Here is a 15,982-nt window from a genome sequence, read left to right as displayed (position 1 = left end):
GATTATTTGTATAGTGCTTTTCACAATAATCATCATTATTCTAAAGCAGTGTATAAAGAAAAGTTACACTGCTAAAAATGCTTTTTAAACTATTTTTGTCCAGTTTCTAGTCCAAATATCAAAAAAAAAAAAAAAAATTCTTAAATCAAGAAGTATTTTTTCTAGACAAGCAAAAAAAAAAGCCAAATTTAAAGAGTTCTTCCCTTAAAACAGATATTTGGACTAGAATCAAGACAAAAAAAAAAATTCACTTTTTGCAGTCTAAGAAGCGTAGGGTGGAAAGTATAAACATATCCTTCTTTTATCTAGTAAAATACAAGCATAAATGAACAAATAAACAATAAAAAAAACACTTACAGGAACAAATGAAAAATGTGCACATAAAAAACATATGCATGCATATCAAAACATACATAAATTGGTTCTTACATTTTTTCTGGGAGGGAACAACTCAATTGTTTTATGTTCAATCTACTTAAACTTGTAAAAATGCTTTTCAAACTATTTTTGTCCAGTTTCTAGTCGAAATATAAAAAATAAAAACTTAAAAATCAAGAAGCACTTTCTAGACAAGCAAAAAATATTGTCTTGTTTTAAGAAATAATATGCCAAAATTAAATGAGTTTTTCCTTTAAAACAGATATTTGGACTAGAAACAAGACCAAAAAAATCACTTTTTGCAGTCTAAGAAGCGTAGGGTGGAAAGTATATAAACTTATCCTTCTTTACTTCTTTCATCTAGTAAAATATAAGCATAAATGAACATAAAAACAATCACAAAGAAACACTTACAGGAATAAATGAAAAATATGTGCATTAAAATATCCCTTCTTCGATTTTAAAGGGCACGCATAAATAAATGTTCGTATCGTGAATCTTTTATAAGCATGCAGAAAAAAAAGCTTTGTTCGAATAGAAAGACAAAAAGGGCCACAGAGAGAGAGACAGAGCGAGCATGAGGACAAAAGTGACGAAGAGTTAATTCTTTGGCATTAGTGGGAATCATTTGGCAATAAAATTTCACTGAGACAATGAATATTTATGATGACTTGCCGAAACCACACACACACACACACACACACACACACGCAGAGAGACAGACTCTCCAACACTTGGTCACAGCACATGGAGAGCCAGCTGTTGCGGGATGACCTGGGCATCTGCCCTCTCAGACAGCGAGAGATTACCAAAATCACTACAACTGTGACACAAACGAGTGCTGTTTTATTAGCGTCCCTCAACCAGCCAATCAATTACTCCTCCTCATCAATGTCTTACTTTCTATTCTCATTCACTTGTGTTCTAAACAGTGCTGTAGGGTTTAGTTTATCTATAGGTTTTCTTTATATTTTACTTAATTCATTAGTATACTGAGACACACACACACACACACTGTGCACCCAGCTCTCTCTCAGTCTCATGAGTGCCAGTGCCCAGGCTGTGATGCCAACAGTGCAAAACTCATGCCCAGACCTTCTGCTGCCCCAGATAGCACACAGAGTGTGTGTGTGCAGATGCAGAGGACAGTGGGGATTAGTGAATAGATCTCTACATGTGGCCCGCTTCACACACACTCTCTCTCTCTCTCTCACACTCACACACACACAGCTATATTTATGGGGACTTGCCATAGAAGTAATGCTTTTTATACCGTACAAACGTATTTTCTATCCTCCTACCCCTCACAAGAAACAAGATACATTCATTTTCCTTCAGCATAGTCCCATATTTATCAGGGGTCGCCACAGCGGAATGAACCACCAACTATTTTGGCATATGTTTTATGCAGCGGATGCTCTTCCAGTCCGAACTGGGAAACCAACAATGTTACAATCCGCAATTATTAATAACAAATTGCTACCATCTATTTTACTTGAGTTTTGTGAAGCTCAACATTTAAAAATGGCTCAAAAGAAGATATTCTGAAGAATGTCGGGGAAAAAGCTACAGTATAGTCTCGCGTAGCCAGACCTCAGACTAGCGGCTGAAGGTCTGGGAACTTTGACCACTTTGAATAGTCAAGGACCGCCCACTATGCTATTTGACCGACAGGTTAGCCAACCAATCACCTTTCATTTTGTGCCACTTCATGTTTAGGGGTGTGTAATCGTCCTCAAAATAAAAACAACAACCATGCATCATTCATTCACGAACACCTTTAAAAGTTTACAATACTCTGTCAGCAGAACATAAAAGGAAATTAGTAGGACATATAGTAAACATCGTTGTTGGTTCTTTTTGTTTTTTTATCCAGTCAGACTTGTTTCCAGGCGGAGTGTATAATGTGGAAAATATTGCTGAGAACCCGACCTCCTGAAATCCTGTATAATTAAATATTCATGGCGACTGAGTATAACAGAATTTATTTATTTATTTTATTTAATTTACTAATTTTCTGTTTATTTTTGTAATTCAATTCAAATTCATAATTATTAGTATATAAATTTATATTCTATTTAGATTATTTACTAATTCATTAATATTATGATTATTTTTCCTAATTCTTTCATCTATTTATTTATTTATTTATTTATTTAATATGATTATTTATAAATTATTAAAAATTTTCTCTGTTTGGCATTGTTAAAATGGCCATTGTCTGTTTTAATGATGGATGGATGGATGGATGGATGGATCGACAGAAACAGACAGATAGATAGAACAAGAAATAGAACAAAAGATAGATAGATAGATAGATAGATAGATAGATAGATAGATAGATAGATAGATAGATAGATAGATAGATAGATAGATAGATAGATAGATAGATAGATAGATAGATAGATAGATAGATAGATAGATAGATAGATAGATGGATGGATGGATGGATAGATGGAGGGATGGATGGAGGGATGGATAGAATAAAGTAACCCCATCTATGGTCTTAAAGTATTAATGTAAACAAACAGATTCGCCAAACCAGCCTCTGCACTGCTTCCCAATCCACCTGCAGCAGGACGCGTTTCAGCTGCGGGCCAGATTGCATTTTATCGACACACAACACAATGTATGGGTTAAAAGGATTTGAGACTTTGGCTCATTGTGGCTACAAAGGTATTGTGTTAGTTCAGCACTGGTAAGTGAATTAAAGGGCATTAGAGCGTACGGCGCTATCAGCTTCACATTAGCGGCTAACTGAGGGAGCCGCATCTCACAGGACGAAAAAACTCTCCTCTGACGCCAAGAGTTAGTGAAAAAAAGTGTGAGAGGCAAGAAAAGTGTGAGAGCAAGACTATTAGTTGACGCTGTGATTATCAAGGCAGTTAAAAGTATGGCACTGCTTCTGTGTATGTGTGTATGTGTGTGTGTGTGTGTGTGTGTGTGTGTAAAGTGCCTGGCGCGAGGTGCTAATTTAGAGGAATTAAAGAGCACTAGACAGGGCGCTTTTGTGGCAGCAGTTCCTGGTCTAATCTGCCTCGACGGACACACACACACACACAAACTCAGAGAGCTGAGATCGGGCACCAGGCCCATATTACTTCAGGCTATATGGAAAGCTACAACCACAGGCAACCAGAAAGAGAGAGACAGAGACACACACACACACACACACACACACACACACACACACACACATATATATAAAGTTTAATCCTACCAACAAACCATCACACTTCATTTATTTCCTGTGCTTCGCTACAGTCGTGTCGAAGTTACATTCCTGTTAGCATGCTGTGGTTTTGTCTTACGGTTCAAATTGCTCCCCCAGCTATCATCCCACCACAACAAATGCACTTCCTTCGGCATAGTTTTGGTAAGAAAGTGTCTGCCAAGAACATAAATGTAAATTCACACCAAATTTAGCCAACACAGTGGTAATGGAGTTGCTTTCACATAGGCGATCAAACGGCTATAGCTAGAAGGGATACAGCTGCGGCCGGAAGTTAACAATAATTATTTATATTTTTTATGAAATTACTCATTGTATTTGGTCTACCCATAACAAAACCCTAAACCTAGCCATCAAAATAATGCAAAACAGTAATTATTATTCATATTATTGATTTAATTACCCATTAAATGTTATTTGATTAACGTCTACCCCCACCCAACACTAAACCTAATCTTCACAGTAATGTTAAAGCATTAATTATAATGAGTACTATTTATATTATTATATCATTAAATTATGCATTAATTGTATTTTTTAATGTCTTCCCCTACTCCAACCCTAAACATCAAAGTAATGTAAAAACAGTAATAATACTCAATATTATTCATTATTTAAACTGTGCATGAATTGTATTTTATTATGGTTTATCAAACACTACTGCTAATGTAAAACAGTATTTATACAGAGTATTATTCATGTTATTAAATTATAAGTTAAATTGTATTTGATTTATGTCTGCCCCTACCCAACCATCACAGTAATATAAAAGTAGTCATTATAACAAGAATTATTTATATTAATTAATAAATTATGCATGAATTGTATTTTATTAACACCTTCCACTACTCCAAACCTTATCCCAAACATCAAAGTAATGTAAAACAATAATTATACAGACTATTATTCATATTATTTATTAAATTACCCATCCGATTTTATTAATGTCCACCCCTATCCAACCCTAAACCCAAACATCACAGTAATGTAAAATATTAATAAGAATTATTTGGATTATTTATTATTCATAATATCTATTAAATCTTATTAACATCTATCCTACCCAAACCTCACAGTAATGTAAAATCAGTAATCATAACAAGCATTATTTATATTATTTATTAAATTACCCATTAAATTGTATTTTATTAATGTTTTTCCCTACTCTAACCCTAAACCCAAACATCAAAGTAATGTAAAAACAGTAATTATACTTAGTATTATTCATATTATTGATTTAATTACCCATTAAATGTTATTTGATTAACGTCTACCCCCACCCAACACTAAACCTAATATTCACAGTAATGTTAAAGCATTAATTATAATGAGAACTATTTATATTATTATATCATTAAATTATGCATTAATTGTATTTTTTAATGTCTTCCCCTACTCCAACCCTAAACATCAAAGTAATGTAAAAACAGTAATAATACTCAATATTATTCATTATTTAAACTGTGCATGAATTGTATTTTATTATGGTTTATCAAACACTACTGCTAATGTAAAACAGTATTTATACAGAGTATTATTCATGTTATTAAATTATAAGTTAAATTGTATTTGATTTATGTCTGCCCCTACCCAACCATCACAGTAATATAAAAATAGTCATTATAACAAGAATTATTTATATTAATTAATAAATTATGCATGAATTGTATTTTATTAACACCTTCCACTACTCCAACCTTTATCCCAAACATCACAGTAATGTAAAACAATAATTATACAGACTATTATTTATATTATTTATTAAATTACCCATCCGATTTTATTAATGTCCACCCCTACCCAACCCTAAACCCAAACATCACAGTAATGTAAAATATTAATAAGAATTATTAGGATTATTTATTATTCATAATATCTATTAAATCTTATTAACATCTATCCTACCCAAACCTCACAGTAATGTAAAATCAGTAATCATAACAAGCATTATTTATATTATTTATTAAATTACCCATTAAATTGTATTTTATTAATGTTTTTCCCTACTCTAACCCTAAACCCAAACATCAAAGTAATGTAAAAACAGTAATTATACTTAGTATTATTCATATTATTGATTAAATTAACCATTAATTTTTTTTTATTAACATCTACCCCTACCCAAACCATGAACTCAACCCTCAGAGTGATGTAAAATCAGTCATTATAGGAGAACTATTTATATTATTTATTAAATGGTGCATTAATTGTATTTTATTATGGTTTACCCCCATCCAAACACCAAATCTACCACTCACAGTAATGTAAAACTGTAATTATACAGAGTATTATTCATATTATTTATTAAATTACCTATTAAATGTTATTTTATTAACGTCTACCCCCACCCAATACTAAACCTAACCTTCACAGTAATGTTAAAACATTAATTATATGAGAATAATTTTTATTATTTATTAAATTACCAATTAAATTGTATTTTATTAACGTCTTCCCCTACTCTAACCCTAAACCCAAACATCAAAGTAATGTAAAAACAGTAATTATACTCAGTATCATTTATGTTATTTATTAAATTACCATTTATTTTTGTATTAACATCTACCCTTAAAACAATTGTAATGAGAATTATTTATATTACTTATTAAGTTATGCAATAATTGTATTTTATTAAAATCTACCCCTACTCCAACCCTAAATCCAAACATCGAAGTAATGCAAAAACAGTAATAATAATCAGTCTCATTCATATTATTAATTAAATTACCCATTAAATTTTATTTTATTACCATCTATACCCAACTATCACAATAATGTAAAAAAAATTTAATGTTGTAGTGTCACAAAAATTATGCTGTATTGATGCGAGTGTCCGCAGCTGTATCCCTTCTAGACCTTTCCAAAGCCTTAGACTGCAAAGATTAAGAAAATATAAAAACACAAAAGATATTTAACCATTTATGTTTTTTGAAATGCACATAGACTACAAAAAGTGTCTGAAAGAAGTCATGCTATGCTCATTGAAAATACAAGAATGTTGCGAAATATTATTAGAACTTAAACAGTTTTTTGCATCCAAGTTATAATAAGTTTTCTGTGTCACATAAATAAATAAATAAATAAATAAATAAATAAACAGTTACCTAAATTATTAACCACAAACATTTTCTATTATAATATATTTTGAAACGTATAATGCATTTTATTTATTTATTTATATGTCTGTGATGCAATGCTGAATTTTCAGGATCATTTATAAAGTTTTTTGGTGTCACATAAATGAATGAATAAATATATAAAGTGTTACTTAAATTTATTAACCTCAAACATTTTATAATGCATTTTGAAACGCAATTCATTTCATATATTTATTTATTTTTATATTCTAGTGATACAAAGCTTAATTTTCATGATCATTTATAAAGTTTTCTGTGTCACATAAATAAACAAATAAATAAATAAATAAATACTTAAATAAGTCACTATCCACAAACATTTTCTAGTTTCCCATTTTCTGTCAAGCTGTTTAAATCAATATTTAATGTGGAAAGTATATAAAAACTTAAACTCAGGGTTTCTGAAGGTTCCACCAAGTTACATTTTAGATTCAAGAAAGACCTTTTAAGACCATTATGAAGGAAATTTTTGACTTATACAGCGCTAAATGCAAATGGATTTTTTTGACATCCCAGTTGGAAAAGATTTTCACTTGCCCTATCAACAAAATTATTATAATTTATTACATTTAATAATCCAATAATCATAATTTAATAATAACAAATATAGGTCAGCTCTGTATCCTCAGCAGTAAATAAATGGAGAACTTTTAAACAAATGTTACTGTAAGGAAAGTAATCAAAACCTGATGGTAAATAAAGTTATAAATGCTATTTCTAAAAGTTTTATTGAGATTAGGATTGTTGGTGATTGTATGAGTGTTAACGGCCAGATTGGGAAGCTATAAATGAACAAAGGAAAATTAAGACCTGTGCAAAAAGACAAAATATTTCAGTAGATTTAAGACTTTTTTAACATTTTAAAACCACCCTGTACATTTTGTTCACTGAATGCAAAAACCTATAATATAATATCATAGAATATAACAATACAAGTCATGGATTATATGGATGCTATAAAATGACTCAAAAAAAAAAAAAAAAACCTCAAAAAGTTTAGATGCTCATTCTGCACACACACACACACACACACACACACACACACACACACACACACACACACACACACACACACACACACACACACACACACACACACACACAGCATTAAACATTACAGCAAAACCATGCTGTTGCAAGACCTCTGTGAACTCCAGCAGAATGTATATCCATATACAATAACTTTGCTGATTGCCACAAATGAGTCATTGTGTTCACCCACACATTTAATCATGGCCCGATTTCAGAATCGCAGCATTCTTTATTAGATACAATGATGCAATTTGGCCCAGAAAAGGGATACACTAAAATGTCAGATTTCTTCCTGTCTGTTTGTTTCCCCCTCCCCCGTCTCTTTTTAACACCCTATCAATTTCTCTGTACCCACTTATTTCCCTTAATAACTTTCAAAGGTTGCCGGGCAACATGTTGTTCTTTTTTAAGTTACCATGGCATTTATTTGGCATACGGTATCCTTTCTCGCTGAGAACATGGGGGTTGCCATGGTATCGGTGGGCACCTTATAAAGCAGACTATTGTGAGTGTGTGTGTGTGTGTGTGTGTGTGTGTGTGTGTGTGTGTGTGTGTGTGTGTGTGTGTTTGTAAAAACCGATGCCAGGTTCCTTTAAGTCTCAGCCATGCACTCTAGATGCCCAGAATGTTGGAAATACTAGGCTGGATTACATTAACTACCACATACAACAACAGCATTTTAAAAAGAGAGAGAATTAAAGTCAAATGCATGCTAGTTTAACTTTTACAGAGTCACACCAAGATTTATTTTGACTTTTGTAAACATTTAGACTAAAACAGTAAAACAAAGTCCTCCTGTTCTGTTAGCTGAAGGACCCCACAGCCATTTTACATCTAAAAACAAAGTCATCATGCTTAACATTTGTGCATTCCATAAATATCCTTATTTATTTTTTTCAGTTTCATTTACTTTATTTTATTTATTTCTGAGCACCATTTACATTTCATATACATTTTTTTTCACAAAGGTCAAATAGATTGACAACAATTTGGCATGTCAACTTTATCAAACAACAAAGAGTTGTGTCATATATGACATTATATTCATGAATACATGCCTACTGTGTCTAAACCCCTAAGAAATGGCATTTTAGAAAACTCTCACTAATATAGCCATAGTGCACAAGTTCACACAAAATAATACACTTGTCAGAGTGTCGTAAATCCTAAATGGAGACGTAGAGGTAAACAAAACATTTTTTTTACTTGATTTTGAGGGGGATATTCATTATTGGCATCCACAGTTGTGTAATTTTCAAAACAGTCTGGCGCCCTCTAGAGGATGTACAGATTTAATACAATACCTAACGCATTTAAATTTCTAATTAAGACTCTGGGACTATTCTGTTTGATTTCTGTTTTGTTCGGTTAATCTGACTAGTATTAAAAACCTTTCCTACTAATTTTTACACGAAATTAGTGTATTATAGTGTAAATTAGTGTACTAATTTTAACACGAAATTAGTAATGAAAACATGGGTTTACTTTCTCCTCAGATATCTTTTTTTCTGTAAAACAACATAATTAAATCGATTTGTGTCAACATTACCTGTGAACAACAAGGGCAAACATGAACCAGATTTCCACACAGATCTCCGGAAGGCCAAGAAGATTTACTGTTGTGAACACGATGACAAAACAGCACGATATGCTGCCTTTTTTTGACTAATGATGTGCATTTGCTCCACCTGAAACAACAGACTGTTTCCGGGCGGGAAAAAATACCGCGAACGCAGTCAGGTGATACACACAGGAAGAGGCCGAGATGTTTAGGGTCTGTACGTACTGTAGTTTTAAATGCTAATTTGTAGTTTTTAAAAATCAAAACCTTTGTCTATCCCCCAAAACTGTGTTTAATAATATCTGTTTCTCACTGCAAATGGATTATTAATTGGTTGCTTTTCTAGTTGTATATATTTACAACGTCTATATTAAGCTGCTGACACAACCTACATTGTAAAAGCGCTATATAAATAAATAAACATATATTGTACTCCAATACAATAAATAAAAATATTCAAAGAAATGGGAGTTTTTTAAAGAAATGGTGAAAATTCTATTGCATGTAAGACTCTTGCTTGGTGTATAGACTTATTAAACTGGCATAATAAGCTGTGATTTAATATATAGGGCTAACTATTATTGTATTAAAAAAAACTGTTTAGTTCATGATATGTATTTGCATCTGTAATAATATTTTCTCAATTAATAATAAGAAAAAATGAGGCTGAAGTGCTTTAAACTCTTTAAATTATAAGTCACAAAGGCCTATCTAAATCATGTAACATTCATTCATTCATTTACTTTACAGCTTAGTCTCTTTATTAATCAGGAGTCATCACAGCAGAATGAACCGCCAATTTATCCAGCATATGTTTTATGCAGCGGATGCCCTTCCAGCTGCAACCCAGTACTGGGAAACACCCATACACTCTCATTCACACACATACACTACGGTTAATTTAGCTTATTCGATTCACCTACCGCATGTCTTAAGACTTGTGGGGGAGACCGGAGCACCTGCAGAAAACTCACTCAAATGAGGAGAACATGCAAACTCCACACAGAAATGCCAACTGATCCAGCTGGGGCTCGAACCAGTGACCTTCTTTTTGTGAGGCGATCGCGCTACCCACTGCGCCACTGTGACTCCAAATTTAACCTTAAAAAAAGTAATGTTTTCCACTTTAAGTCAGATGTTGCAAGTCTACTGTATGTGCTGAATTGTGTGACAATATTTATCTAGATGTTGTCAAAGTACGTTGAAAAGACGGATACAAAAGTGTAGGATCCAAGTGCATTTAATGAAGAAATAATCGTGCAGATAACAGAAAAACAACAGGACATTCAAAAACCAAAGTAACAAAAGAACATTAATAAACAAAACAGAAAACTAAAGGCCGTACTCACACTATGTACAGTTGCCTTGAACCAGGCAAAAGCACGCTTGCCCCCCCTCCCATCTCAACCCGACGGGCCGCACTCACATTACATTCGGGCCTAGGCATCAATGCTGCATTGTTCAGTAAGCGCTTTTGCTCAGCACAGTGGAGATTTCTTTAGCTATATTGTTTAAGTCGTTTGATATGCAGTGACACGCAGTCAAATATTTACTGAACAGATCCACCACTTTTGACGCTCATAAACAATCATGAAGTCCTCGTGCTGCAGGAATTAGGAGGTTTGCTGAAGGTGCAGCTGTCATGCAGTGAGGGGTTTGCATTGTTTAAAATGGATGATACAGCTGATTTCATAGTTAACATGAATTAAAAATACAGAGGCAGACTATTAATATAATAATTAAACTCAGTTACAGTTTTAAAAAATAATGTACATTAAAAGACTTGTTTGTCTTTGTGTTCTTCATATTTCATATCTTTCAATATCATGATATCGCCAATAAAATAAAATCATAATTAAATTTAACTGCGGAAATTATTCATTTAGAAAATGTAAAAAAAATTGTTTTTACTTTTAATTTAAGATATTAAACGTTTCTTTCATGAAGTTCATCGTCGTTTCAAAAAGTTAACAACAACTTAAAGTTATTTTTAAAAGTTTAGGGTAAAAAAAAAATATCCATGACACATGTGATTTTATTATTATTATTATTATTATTATTATCATTATTATTATTTGAAACAAAACTTGGGTCACAAAATTCTTATTTGTATACCTAGACAGACAGATTTAGGGTCAGGCCAGGTTTGGCATGCAGGGTCACAGATGGAGCACAACACTGAATATATTTGAGAAACTGCCACAGATACCCAGCCATGCCATCTGCTTCACACACACACACACACACACACACACACACACACACACACACACACACACACACACACACACAGACTTTCATATATCCACTTATACGCATGTAAACACCTAACCAGGAGGTGCATGTATAAGAGCGAATGTATTCTGGCTTAAACCCCGCGCCCCACACATACACATCTAGAGATCACTTAACCTTAAGCAAAATAAAAGCCCCTCTGCTCTGTTTTTCTTGTCGCTGAAGTGTTATAGAGTCCGTGCCAAAGACAGGAGAGGCGTTAAAGACAGATAAACTCAGCCATCTTGCAGGTGTTTCTATCAAAAGACTCACCATATAGAGCCAAACTCAGCCTGGCAGAGCCTTAATGCCCCAGACTACTGTCATTCTCAGGAGACGTATGTCATTGATAATGTCTGCGTATGTGTGTGTGTTTATTCTGCACCTGTCGGGTAGTGGGAGGCAGAGTGTGAGATAGAGAGAAGAAAAAGAAACCATCTGTGTTTCTGAAGGAACCAAGAAAAAGATCTGAAAAAAAACTAAATTCTACAACAACCTTCGTAAAGAACGCATTAAATGTCTAAAAAGAAGTGTGGATATGGTACTAGTTGTAGTTTTAATTGAACTTATTATTCCGACAGTTCCCTGCTATCTATTAAACCACATACACTTGATTAATTTGTAATTGATTCGTCTAACTTGTGTTAAAATGTGTAGATATTTATTGCTTAATACTTTGCCATGTAATATTCAGCCCTCTGGCGGTTAAAGTATGAAACTGCAGGCTAGTGTTATGATAATGAAGTGAGATGTGCTTTAGCTTTCTGAATCTGATAGTTTGAGGGTGTAACTAAAAATTCAGCAAATAACGAAAGGAAAAATACTGATATCCTCAAGCAACTACCCAAACTTCCTATGCACTACGAAAGCTGGACCACTTTTTTCTGCTATTCGCGATAATGATGTACAAACAGACCAACCGATGACGTAAGTACACACTATGCAGTTTCCCGGGAAATCCCAGCCTGATCTCACGAGGAAATGTAAGTATTTTACGTTTTGTCAGTTTAGTGGCTAATTCGTACGAGTTCAGTCATATGAAAATGTATGATTTTAAAAAGGAGACGTGGCACCCAACCTCACCCCTAACCCCAACTGTCATTGGGTGATGAGCAAATCGTAAATTGTACGAATTAGATTGTACGAATTCATATGAACTAACCACTAAATCAAAAAGTTACGAATTGCTGTGAGATTGGAAATCCGAACCGAGGCATTAAACAACGATTCACGATTGTTTGAGGGATTTTTCGCTCTTTAATAAATATTTATTTGTTTCTAAGTACATAACGTAAGCTTGCTAAGAGTATGTCAAATATATGTATTACCCTGTTAGAAAAACACAAATAAACTATATTCCCTGCGATTCATTCGTGTTTGTTTTCTTTATTTACGCATTTGGATTTATGTGGCATTCACATACACTCTGACCAATTTTGATACTGACAATTCTGCAGTTTAACTAAATGGCTTTTATTGCATTGTAGTTTGAAACATTATATAGCATACAAAATAGGATACTGTATTATAATTTACATTACAAATCCAGACAATATGTGAAAATGCAAATAAAGTTTATGTATTACACATTTTATAATATCAAAATTTGTCAGAGCAAAGGTCAAGGTCCGATAATGCAGTTTAAAAGCATAAATAAATAAAAACAGTCACATGTTCTGGGCAACAATAAAAAAGCGTAATAATGTGTAACGTGTAGGGCTGCACCGTACTGGGCAAAATATGTGATATGCGATATTGCTGTTCAGGATTGTGATAATGGGCCCAATCATACACCCGGCGCATTCCAGTGCAAGGAGCAACGCAATTGTTGTTTGCTAGTTTCAGCTTGGTGCAAGAGTCATTTTGGCGTTTTGCAGCACGCTGTTTAAAAAGCAAATGCATTAGCACTCATTTGTGCGCCTATGGGCGTTCTGGTTTAAAAAAGGAGGCATGTTGAGGCGCATTGCTGGCGCGTTGCTATTATGAGAAACTATAATAGACTGCACATCAGACCAGCTGAGAGGAGGTCTAAAATCCAGCGCAGAGCACGTTAGTTGTGCGCCTCGCTTACACATTGCTTAAAACACACAGGATGTACAGCAATACGCAAATGTCTTTACAAATGAAAAAGAATTAAAGGATGAAAATATTACAGAAATTATTATTTTCCACATCAATATAAACACCACTACTTTTATGCCTTCTTCATCTCAGGTTTTTTTTTAGTTTATTCATGACAATTTGCTTATGTAAAATGTTATTATTAGTAGCAGTATTATTTATTATATGCATATTTATATTTGTTTTAATAAAAACAAGCTTAGATTTTTCCATTTGTCAGGTTTTAGACCATGGGGCATAGCATGTGTATTTGGATTTAACTATGCTGGAAATTAGAACTGAATTTAGAAATAGTTTTGAAACAAATCTTTGCGCTTAACAAACAAAATTAATGATGTATGCTACTGGATGTCTTATCCATGAGAGTGAAAGTGAAAGTAAAGATTGAGGAGGCTCATTCTCGTGCTGCAGATGCTCTGTTTAACCGTTTTCTTGCTAGTGAAGCGTTCAGTTTTTCCACTGCGTCTGCCATGTAAATAGCAAATGCACCATGGCGCGACGCAACTTACTCTTAAAGGGAATAGGAGATGAAACACTGATTGGTTTATTCTCAAAACACACCTATAACTCATGATGAGAATAAGCTCAACCCTGTTAAACCATGCGCTGCAGCGCAGAGCAGATTTTTTTGTCCTTAAAATAGGAAAAGTGGATTCGGACACACACTTAATGTTTTTGTGCCCTGCGCTTTAGACTTTGCACCTGGATCATCAAAATAGAGCCCAATATTTCTTGTGATATAACATTTAACCTAAAAAAATCATTCATTCATTTTCTTTTCAGCTCAGAGATCGCCACAGCAGAGTGAACCGCCAACTTATCCAGCATATGTTTTACATGCCCTTTCAGCCGCAACCCATCACTGGCACTTACCCATACACAGTCATTCACTACAGACAATTTAGCTTACACAATTCACCTATAGCGCATGTGTTTGGACTTGTGGGGGAAACCGGAGCACCCGAAGGAAACCCCCGTTAAGACCAACTGAAACTTGAACCAGCGACCTTCTTGCTGTAAGGTGACATCACTACCCACTGCACCATATTTTGGGCCAACTGCATCCAGAGTTGTCAGTTTCGGCCCGAAATTTTCATTTTGGTGCATTTAAATTTAAATTTATTGCACCTAGCTTTGATTACGATAAGATAATTACGATACAATACTTTTTCTATATATTGTGCAGTCTTAAGGTTTACAAAATACCTATATTTACAAAAATATAGATAAAAGGTAACTTGTATATACTGTAAACAAAAATGCAGGGTTCCACAAAACTTACTCATGTTTTCCAAACACAAATCGATTAAGTTAACATGACAAATGTAGATTGAGTTGTCAATTAAGTTGTCCCAAACAAATTTTCAAGAATTGTGTTGCTTCAGCTCTGTCTGAGCTTGGTTTAGTTACTTGTTTCAGTAGTCTGAAAAAACCCCCAGCAAAAATCTCTTTTTTGAGTGTAGGATCGCTTTAGTTTATTAATAAACCTGTTTTTGTTATAAATCTTTGTTTCTTACAATGTACTTTGTAAGAGTTAAGTTGGTGAGCTGGATAATGTAAACTCAAAAATGTTTAATTAGCTGTTTGTTCAAACTACTTATTTAAAATGAGCTTAAACTAAACAATTCTTGAGTTTTTTGGGAGACAAGTTAATTGTTGTATGTTCAATCTACTGCTGCACAATATTGGAAAAATCGGACATTGAATTATTTTGTTTTTCTGCTGTATATATTGTGATATAAATTTTATTTCACCAGATGAATCGAATAGCTCTATTTGGAAAACATGATATTCATTTAGATAGATCAGGCTGATCAAGTGTTTTTCTATGCAGTATATTTGCAGAAATTATAACAAATGAGCATATACAAATACAACAGAGCAAATTTATATGTAAAATAAACAGAGTTTTATGGTTTTCTAAAGATTCTAACAGTATTTATGAACAGAAATTGAACAATCAAGCATAAAATAACATGGTCATCGTTGTATAAATATATATACAGTTGAAGTCAGAATTATTAGCCTCCCTTTGATTTTTTTTCTTTTTTAAATATTTCCCAAATGATGTTTAACAGAGCAAGGAAATTTTCACAGTATGTCTGATAATATTTTTTCTTCCGGTGAAACTCTTATTTGTTTTATTTCGGCTAGAATAAAAGCAGTTTTTAATTTTTTAAGCACCATTTTAAGGACAAATTTATTAGCCCCTTTAAGCTATATTTTTTCCCGATATAGTCTACAGAA

The 15,982-nt window shown here is 33.3% G+C and overlaps 1 protein-coding gene across 7 annotated transcripts in view; it reads right to left on the bottom strand.

The window, feature by feature from the left end:
• nfixa (nuclear factor I/Xa) overlaps positions 1 to 9,414 on the bottom strand; it is a 253,758-nt gene extending 244,344 nt beyond the window's left edge. For all 7 annotated transcript variants that reach the window (XR_012405563.1, XR_012405566.1, XM_073949468.1 and 4 more), the window contains exon 1: positions 9,329 to 9,414. The gene's annotated coding sequence lies outside the window, so the exon portion shown is untranslated. The remainder of the gene's footprint in view (positions 1 to 9,328) is intronic.
• Between the last annotated feature and the right edge of the window lie 6,568 nt (positions 9,415 to 15,982).

Source organism: Danio rerio, chromosome 1, assembly GCF_049306965.1.
Source record: "Danio rerio strain Tuebingen ecotype United States chromosome 1, GRCz12tu, whole genome shotgun sequence".
In the NCBI taxonomy this organism is placed as follows: domain Eukaryota; kingdom Metazoa; phylum Chordata; class Actinopteri; order Cypriniformes; family Danionidae; genus Danio; species Danio rerio.
This window is presented reverse-complemented; position numbering and strand designations above follow the sequence as displayed.